The following is a 7,227-nucleotide window of genomic DNA, read 5'->3' as shown; positions in this document are numbered from 1 at the left end:
GACAGCCTCTAAAAGCCGGACAGAACAAGCAAACAAATTCTGCCTTAGGGTTCCATCAAGGAATGTATCTTTACTGATTTATCCCAGTGAGATTCATTTTGGGCATCTGACCAAGAAAATTGGAAGATATCAATATATGGTATTTTTAAGCCATTAAATTGGTGGCATTTTGTTATAGCAGCAATAGAAAAAAATAATATACCAAAAAAATGTAATAAAGCAGTAGACTTTAAAGAAAAAATTGTTTGGTTATCAAAGCAAGAAAGTGAAATTACAATTAGACTTCTCAATGACATTGCTATTGAAGGTCAACAATGACAGAAGGTGAAAGAGTAACATTTTTAAGACACTAAAAGAAAAAAGTGTGAGCTGAAGATTTAATATTCAGTTATTGACAAATTTTAACAACATGCAAGTGCATATTGAATACCCTTAAATATTTTCTAAAGAGCTTTCTAGAAAATGAGCTTCAGAGGACAAAAATGACTAGAAAGACATTAACCAAAAAACAGTTATGTCTTCAAAAACTGAAATTGTTAGTATGAGAGAAAGAAGATATGTGTGTAAAAATCTGAATTAATTAGAAAGTATGAAAATACAACATGATATATTTTATCTTTAAAATCAGCGCCACGAGAAATGCTGGCAGGGGCTACCCCCACCCCCAGTTTCTAGATGATGCTGTGACTGATCCCAGACTTAGAGCCAGAGCTGTGAGTGAGGCAGTGAGAGGGTGGCAGGAATCAGTGACATTCCAGGATGTGGCTGTGGGTTTCACACCAGAAGAGTGGCAGCTGCTTGACTGTGCTGACAGAACCCTGTACTGGGATGTGATGTTGGAGAACTATAGAAACCTCTTCTCAGTGGGATGTCCAGTTACCCAAACAAAAGTGATCCTCAAAGCAGAGCAAGAACAAGAGCCATGGATGGCGGAGGGAGTGAACCCACACCACAGCTCTCCAGAATCTGACTGCCCTCTTGTTGATGAACCAGGGAAGCATCGGGAAAGCAAAGACAATTTTTTGAAGTCAGTTTTGCTCACGTTCAATAAAATTTTGGCTGTGGAGAGAATCCACCATTATAATATGAGCACAAGTCTTAATCCAAAGAGAAAAAAAATCATATAAATCATATGAGAAGCATTTGCCACCTAATTAAGACTGACTTAATTATAATAGAAGTTATACTGGAGAACACACTTATGAATGCAGGGAATGGGGGAAAGCCTTCAAAAAATTTCACTTTATTAAACATGGAAAAAATCATACAAGGAAAAAACATTTTGAATGCAATGACTGTGGGAAAGCCTATAGCAGGAAGGCACATCTTGCAACTCATCAGAAAATTCATAATGGAGAGAGACCCTTTGTGTGCAATGGTTGTGGGAAGGCATTGATGCATAAAGCCCAACTTGTGGTCCACCAGGGACTTCACGCTGGAGAGAAGCCTTATGAGTGCAGTCAATGTGGGAAAACATTCACTTGGAACTCCTCATTCAATCAACATGTAAAAGCTCACACACTTGAGAACTCATTTCAATGTAAGGAATGTGGGAAAACCTTCAGGTATAGTTCTTCCCTGTATAAACATTCTAGATTTCATACGGGAGAGAAACCCTACCAATATATCATATGTGGCAAAGCCTTTGGCAACACACCCATGCTTGTTACACATCAAAGAATTCATACAGGAGAGAAGCCCTATGAAGGTAACAGATGTGGGAAAGCATTTTCCCAGAAGTCAAATCTTATTGTACATCAGAAAATTCATACATGATATCCACTTTATGAACATGAGAAGGCCTTATGAAATATTTGTTAAATCTTATTAAATACTAAAGAATTCATGGTGAAGAGACGCCCACAATTTAAATGAATTTGGAAGAGTAGATTCCCTTAAAAAACAAGCAATGCCAATCATGTTTTGTAAGCAATATTAAACTTTTTACAGAAAATATTACAGAAAACAACTATAAATAATAGAGCTTGGAAAGTAAGCATAACTTAAATAATAGAAGAACCAGTGAAAACTACACTTACCATTCCTGACTTTTAATTTTTATAATAAAATAATTATGTGTGAGTATAAAATATATGCTTGTACATTATATTGAATTATGCCTATTAAGAGTTTCTACAGGCCGGGCGTGGTGGCTCAAGCCTGTAATCCCAGCACTTTGGGAGGCCGAGGCGGGTGGATCACGAGGTTGAGAGATCGAGACCATCCTGGTCAACATGGTGAAACCCCGTCTCTACTAAAAATACAAAAAATTAGCTGGGCATGGTGGCGCGTGCCTGTAATCCCAGCTACTCAGGAGGCTGAGGCAGGAGAATTGCCTGACCCCAGGAGGCGGAGGTTGCGGTGAGCCGAGATCGTGCCATTGCACTCCAGCCTGGGTAACAAGAGCGAAACTCTGTCTCAAAAAAAAAAAAAAAAAAAAGAGTTTCTACAGTAAATAACACATTTTTTCTTCCAGTGTTAACATGCATAATTAAGTGGGAAAATGTGGTTTAATATGTAGTATGAATTTCAGTAATATATTCATCCATTTGCTGGCACTTTTTCTTAATTAAAAATATACTTAAAAATGTAGTAGAAACATCCCTATATAGTAATGTGGTATACTATTTTTTTTAATTGTACTTTTGGTTCTGGGGTGCAGGTGCAGATCATGTAGGATTGTTGCATAGGTACATACATGGCAGGGTGGTTTGCTGCTTCCATCCCCCTATCACCTATGTCTGGCATTTCTCCCCATATTATCCCGCATCACCCTCCCCACCCCCCACTGTCCCTCCCTTAGTTCCCCCAACAACAGACCTCAGTATGTGATGCTCCCTTCCCTGTGTCCATGTGTTCTCATTGTTCAGCACCCACCTACAAGTGAGGACATGCAGTGTTTGATTTTCTGTTCTTGTGTCAATTTGCTGGGAGTGGTGGTTTCCAGATTCATCCATGTCCCTACAGGGGACATAAATGCATTGTTTTTTATGGCTGCATAGTATTCCGTGGTGTATATGTTGCTGGTACTTTTAATGGGCATTACAATGTTACTGAATCTGAGTCTTCTTTAATTGCACAACTGAAGATTTCTTATTAAAATTCATATAAATATGTGGTCCTATGTATGTAAATACCAGAACAAAAAATTTAACAAGACACTAATTGAGGAGAAAAAGGCACTTGTATTCTGTACTACAATAAGTATTCAGTTGAGGAAAATAATTACTTAAATATGTAAATAAATAATTTGCACTTAAAAAAAAAAAAAAAGCAAGAACATATACCTAGCTCTGTCTACAGGAAAAGAAGTGATTACTACCTAAACATAGTGAGCAATCCAGGTGCAGTGTATGCAACTAATATCTAAAACCCAGGCTATGGTTTCCAAGTACAATTTCTGGAGATCCTTAGAAAAAAGAAAACCAAGGTCTGGGAAATAAAATGAATAAGATTCCTCAAATATCTTGTGATATGAGATAGCATGTGTCTATCCAAAAATATTCAAGTAGTTTTAAAAGACCTTGGGAGCCAAATTGAAGCAGCTCTCACTGGCTAAAATCTCTTAATTTGATCATCAATGAAAATAATAGTTACAATGTACTAAAGCATATTTCGAAAGTTTACTTCCATGAGTTTCTTATAATACAGAAAAGGCCTAATGGATCAACATCAGAATATGTTTGGAACTTATACTCATTAATTTTAAAATAAGTAAATAGAATCATTTATCCTGTCATTCTCTTGCTAATGTACCACTGGGTACTCCAACAGTGGATCAGAGGATGTTTCACTGTATAGTAGTATACCAGCTAATAAATGAAAAAGAAAAGATGGAATAGAATTTAAGCATTGTGTACTCCTAATGAATTACTTGATCTAAGCATGGGGCATCAATATGTGCTAACATCACAAAAGAAAAATATCAGACATCTTGCCTTCTGATAGAACAATAACGATTTATCAAACTGTCTTGGAAAAAGAAAAAAAAAAAAGAAAACTGAACCCAAAACTGATCAATCTCTTAAGAGCAAAAGAAAAACACACATATGTGCACACAAAAGCCAAAACTGATCAAAACTCTAGATCCAACCAGTAATGTCCAGAACATACAGAAGACGAAGGAATCTATTCAAGTACATGAAAACAACTTGTTTCTCTTCAACAAGAATCAAAAGCAAGAAAGCAAAGAAGGAAAAGGGGGGAGCTAGAGGAAAAAATTAAAGACTAAAAGGAGTTTTAAAAATTAATTGGCACATATATATCCTGATTCAAGCTATAAATACATTTATAACATTTATGAGAAAATGGATAGTTTGCATAAATACTGAATATTTTATAATATTAAAAATTATTGTTCAATTTTTTAATATTTTTTATTATGTTAACAAGTGAGTTCTTTTAAAGTTATATACTAAAATATGGAGATATAAAACACGATATCTAGAATTTGCTTCAAAATTCTAAAGGCTGGAAGAAAATGAATATACATAGTCAATGGGGTATACAGCATAACAAGAGTTGACAATTATTGAAGTTGTGTAATAGATTCAAAGGGATTTCACTTTATTATTCTATGTCGATGTATATTTGAAATTCTCAACAACTGTTTGTAAACAATAAAACGTTTTTAAAAAAGCAAGGACATTGTTTGCCCTTCTCTGGCCTTAGGATGACTCTTCTGTTCTTTTCTTCGCGATTACAAGTGTTACTGGCATGATAACATCAAGCACTGTCCAGATTGCTTGGCCTATGAACCTCTTATTGCGTCTTCAAAGCCAGCATTGTCCTATTTCCCACCGATGTATTTTCAGTAGCTTGAAATATAATGTTTACAGAATTGGCAGCTTGAATGCATGTAAAGCAACTCAGTTTCCTCTTAACTATATTTCCTCCACCCTTTCCAGAATGATGATTCCTCTTATAAAGAAGAGGGAGACATAGGGTCGGGGCAGAAATTAGCTTAGCCCTGGCAAAAAGTAAAAGAGAAGACAGTTGAAGCAACCAACATCCCTCTAGGAATCCCTTTTGCAGGAGTGGATAGCCTCGAATCTAAATTTGAAATATTTAGGATTGATTTTCAAGTACCAACACTTATTATTTAGGTCAGGAGAGAAGCTACAGATGGATATTGCAAGTATTCTAGATTTCGAGTCCTCAATAGCTGAGTTTATTACTTTGTTAATGGGACAGCATCTATTGTTTAATATTGAGTTAAAAACTTGTAATGCTTGCTTCTATATTTTTCACTCATATCTCATAATAATTTTAAAAGACATTTGTGTGATATTTTCTACCTACCTTCCAATCTCTGTGAATAATATTTAATATGTGACCTCTGTACATAGAGAAATGCTAAAATTTATTGAAAGTTATATTCTATTATTCCTAACTTGAAATTAAGAGCTCACGCTATGAAATGATTTGAATTTCTAATTTCCCCACTCATAGGAAAGCAGTAGCGTGTACTCAGCTATGGGATAATATTGGCAAGCACAGCAATGAACTTTCACTGGAAACCCCAAACACTGAATGTTTCATCTTCCTTTCTTTTCTTTCTTCTTTTTTGTTTTCAGAAATCCCCTATCATATAAGATATGCAATGCCATTTGTGCTAGAGTACTTTGCATAATAAAGGTTTCCTTCAGTTTTTCAGGCTTATATAGAAGAATCCCAAAGAGAACTAGGCAGTAACATCAACCACAAAAAAAGAAAATTGCCTCTTTTTCACTGAAATTGCTCTTATTCTTTTTCTAAAATTTTTTAACAATTTTTTCTTTTTAAATGTAAATACTTGTAAGAGTTCAGAAAAGATACCCAGTTATTAACATTTCAGGTATAATTAGTACTCTCTCTAATCCCCACCTTCTCCGTGGAACAGTCTTCTTTAGAAGAAGTATTGTTACCTCCCTACTTGTGTGGGCCCTCAGACATCTTCAAATAAGTGTCTGTAGGTGGGACTCTCTGATTATAAAGGCAGAGTGAAATTAATGTTATTAATGTACCAAGGTGTGAAGTATGAACTTCAACTGGCTTTCCCTAAAGAACTCTGCTGATTTTGTGTTTGAAGCTACAGAAGAGCTGTCTAGAACATCACTGCTGAAGCCTTTTACTAGCTCTTGTGCTAATAAGTGAAGAAAGTCTGTGGCTTTTCTATAATGTGGAGTCAGAGTGCTGACAAGTGGCTTATCAGCGCTAATGATAACTGCTGTGTTTCAGCACCCGGGATCAGAAGATGCATTTCACATTTGCATTTTTTTTTTTTTTTTTTCAGAATTGGAGACTTAAGAAATCAGTACAATGTTGTCAGGAGCCTTGCTTGCAAGCTGCTGCCTTTGAGAATGTCTGCAAGTCCTAAAAGTGTAACCAGAATACATTCGATTTTTTTAGTTCATGAGGACGGAATTGTAAGGTCTTCCATTATTCTAATCATCTTTCATCTAACTGAAATCTCTCAAGACTATTGCTCCTTTTTTGAAGCTCTTCAAAAGCTGCAGCTTTTAGGGTGCCGATCTAAAGCTACGCTTGATATTGACAAGGGGGGTGCCGAGTTGCAATTCTAAGAACTCTACCTGATCCTCCAGTTTACAACAGCCTTGCTAAATTACAAATCTTGATTGTTGAACTACCTTCAACCTACCTAATGGGTCCCAATAATTCATTTGTTATTCATTCACTCATTTACTTTCTGGACCACCTGAAAAATAGTCAGTGAGCATGTACTACATGCTGTAATTATTGTATTACATTCTGGTCATGTAAGAGAGAGTAATATGATCCTGAAGAAATGTACAATCTAGGGAGGGTATCAAACCCCAAAAGTTTCAGTAAAGCACTTTTGGCAGTCAGAAAAAGAATAGAGAATGCTCCTCATTCAGTGAGGAAGGCTTCACAAAGAAGGTAATGATTACCCTGGGTTTTAAAGGATAAGGATTCTATAAAAAGGAATATTGGTACATTTTTATAGTGCATTCTTTATAGTGCCAATGAGGCCTCTTCTTTGCCCCCTGAAAAAAAGAAAAAAAAATCATGATTATAAGCTAGTAACAGTGCTTTGATCTTTAGCGTCAAGAAATTCTATCTTCAGAAAGTCTCTGTTAAAATGTGAAAAAAAGTTTGCCCATTAACTCTTTTATAGGGCTTTCTCGTTACATCCCATGACTGGTATGATGTTCAAATGAAAAGATCAAATTCTTTGTAAATTGTAAAGGGCAATGCAAATATGAG

The 7,227-nt window shown here is 35.7% G+C and overlaps 1 pseudogene; it reads left to right on the top strand.

Moving 5' to 3' along the window:
• The first annotated feature begins 602 nt into the window (after positions 1-602).
• Positions 603-1,776, top strand: LOC101048906 (uncharacterized; annotated as a pseudogene).
• Positions 1,777-7,227: the final 5,451 nt, after the last annotated feature.

Source organism: Saimiri boliviensis, chromosome 14, assembly GCF_048565385.1.
Source record: "Saimiri boliviensis isolate mSaiBol1 chromosome 14, mSaiBol1.pri, whole genome shotgun sequence".
In the NCBI taxonomy this organism is placed as follows: Eukaryota; Metazoa; Chordata; class Mammalia; order Primates; family Cebidae; genus Saimiri; species Saimiri boliviensis.
Note: the sequence above shows the minus strand (reverse complement) of the source record. Positions and strands in the feature narration are given on the sequence as shown.